Source organism: Pinus tabuliformis, chromosome 5_1, assembly GCF_031772625.1.
Source record: "Pinus tabuliformis cultivar Carrire ecotype Pingquan chromosome 5_1, CPIR1, whole genome shotgun sequence".
Classification (NCBI taxonomy): Eukaryota; Viridiplantae; Streptophyta; class Pinopsida; order Pinales; family Pinaceae; genus Pinus; species Pinus tabuliformis.
The window spans coordinates 950528511-950531747 of record NC_142305.1 but is presented as its reverse complement, the minus strand read 5'-3'; positions in this window follow the sequence as shown (position 1 = coordinate 950531747).

Below are 3237 nucleotides of genomic sequence, written 5' to 3'. Positions count from 1 at the left end.
CTAAGAATTGCGTCAACTCCTCCTCTGATCTTCTGATGATTGGAACTTCAACCCTCTAGCCATCTAGTCTCACACCCCAACTTTCGGCACTGGATCTCGACTCTCACAGCAAAATTACAGACTCCCTCTGAAGCTCTACGCTGCGTCTCCGTGGAACTACGGTGTTGTTACACAACATTTTGTCACTGTCTCTGTACTCCCCGTTCCTTGATCTTGGAGGACCTCTATAGTTAACCTTACATGCTTTCCCATCATGAAGAGATTGCTCTTATGTCCCTCTTCATGGGTAAAACATTTCCCTTTTGCATCATTTCCCAAGAATCTTCCTTTTATCCCAGTTTATAAGACCCGCACTAGTGCTCAATTCCTTCCTCGTGCCAATTTTCAAGATTTAAAACCAGGTCTAGTGTTGTACGGCGCAAGTGAGCCCTTCATCACTCGCGCCGATGCTCTTTTGGCAAGTTTTTTAAATATGGAGTCGAAGCTTCTAGGTCTAGAACATGGAAAATTTAGGGGCGAATTTTCACCCTTGGGCTAAATAAAGGGGTTTTATATTTTTATTGGGCGAATATTTGTATCATAGTACATTGTTACAAATCGTCTCAAATTTATTTTATAACTTAGGTATGGAGGTTAGCCCACTTTGTCTTAAGGGAGAGGGTAAAAAAAAGTAAATTTAACCCTTGAAATTAGGAGTTACAATCTTCCATTCGCCCTCATTTTCAAGAAAATGTATTTATGATAGTTATAAATAAAAATATAAATACAGTGGAGGTATGGTAAATAAATAAAAGCTCTTTTTATACTTACCCCAAAGGTATGGTAAATAAATAAAAATACAAATAAACTAGAGGTATGGAAAATAAATAAAACCTATTTTTATATTTAGTCCATAACCCTCTTCTATTTAAGAAGGCTCAAAAACAAGGTTTCATTTAAGTGAATCCTATGGGCCAAATACCATATTTATAAAAGAGGTTTGGTAAATAAATAAAACATTTTTTTATATTTACTCTATATGTCAGCTTATATTTATGAACACACAAGCGTGTAAATAAATAAAAATATAAATAAAGTGGAGGTATGGTAAATAAATAAAACCTATTTTTATACTTCAAAGGTATGGTAAATAAATAAAAATATAAATAAACTATAGGTATGGTAAATAAATAAAACCTCTTTCTATATTTAGTCCATAACCCTCTTTCTATTTGAGAAGGCTCAAAAAAGATGTTTTATTTAATTGAATCCTATGGGCCAAATACCATATTTATAAAAGAGGTATGGTAAATTAATAAAAATATAAATAAACGAGAGGTATGGTAAATAATTAAAACATTTTTTATATTTACTCCATAAGCCACCTTATATTTATGAACACTAAAAAAATGTGCTATATTTAGGTGAAGCCTATGGGCCAAATTATTATTAATACCATGCAAAAAACATTATTAACTCTAATATTAGTATTAATAAAAATAAAGATGACACATGGTATTGACCCATGGTATTCACATGGAATGCAGCCTATTTAAAGGGAGGAATTAAACTAGCATAGATCCATCTTTACTCTGGATCAAATATCGTGATATGCAAACTAACATAGAGTGAAAAAAAAATTGATCCCTCTCGGGGCTTGGTAGATCAAAAGTAAAAATGGATCTTGTATTTTAATGTCACTTAAACATTTTAACTTGGTTAAAATAAGAAAATAAAATAAAAATCAATTATTAATTTTATTAATTTTTATAAATTACTAATAATAGTTTTTAAGCTCCAGGTTTATGATAACCCATGGTATTGATCCATGGTAATACCATGGTATTCATGTGAGCATAGACTATTTAAAGGGGAAATTCTATCAGCTTAGATCCATGTTAATTCCGTGTCTACCAAGTGCTGGGAGGGACAAATAGATTTCATCACTCCAAGAGTGGTAGATGTGGAGTTAAGATGGATATAGGTTGGTTTTTATGATAATTAAGATATTAAATAGACTTAGGAAATTATATTATAAAAAAATCTTAAGGTGAATGGTTAAAGCTACATTTAGTCACTTCACAAAATTTAGTAAAAAATACCGATATCTCCATTAATATTGGTTTTCCTGATTTAACAAAAAAAATTCAAAACAATGAAATCTTAACTCTTTCCGCATCACCCTAGTAGGAGAGAGATAGTTGCTGCCCAGATTTCGCACCATTTTTCAAATATGATATCTTCATGACTGGTCTTGGATTAGTTGTTTGAAAAATATGTTGGTTTGTACAACCTTTCATCTTCTCTGCTATTCTTAGTTTGTTGTGATGATTTGTAGGGGTTGGGTCACTGCACCATATTGTCCTAAAAGGCGGAGATTATGCACCAAAAAGGAAATTAATCCACATGTTACAACGCTGTTAAAAATGGTATGAAGGTAGTGAATTATGCTAATAAGAAATTTAGATTGGGAGAGACGTAATTAAATTTTATAATTTAATTGAAGATTTCCAATTAAAATAATAATAAATCTACATTTATATATTTATATATTGATTGGAAGGCTTCTGACAACAGTCACTTCTTTCCATTAGATCCCCTTCAGGCCTTTGGGATGCCTACTACTTCATTATATTATATAGTTGGGCTTGCTACTTGTTGGTGTGTTGGGGTAATCAAACTTGATGTGTTTTTTTTTTTGTATTTTTGTTTTTTTATCTCACAGTTGGAGTCTATGGAATAAGAAATATATTTGATAGCTTGGCAAAAGTGGTAGCTTGACAAAAGTGGTAGAGAAAACATTAATCTCTCCTACCATGACAGACATGGCCACTAAAACTTGCAACATTGTTTCTAGGAAGTGAAAATTATGTTTCTTTTTTCCAAACATGTATGTTAGTATATTACAGTTTAATGAATATGTTTTATTATTATCATATATGGTTTCATACTTTAACAAAACATTCGCCAAGACTTCACAATGTTTTATTATTCAGTGAAAGATTTTCCAAGATCTTACAAGATTTTATAATTTTGTGAAAGATACGCCATGACTTTACAAGATAATATAATCTGGTGAGAGATTTGCCATATATATATATATATATATATATATATACACACATATTATATTAGTGATAAAATCGCCTCCCATTTTTCCTATGTATCATGGGGATTCGCCCATTTATTATACATATAAATTTATGGTGGTTCTTAAATTTTTCCCTAGTCTAGAAGCTTCGTAATGGAAGTATGGTA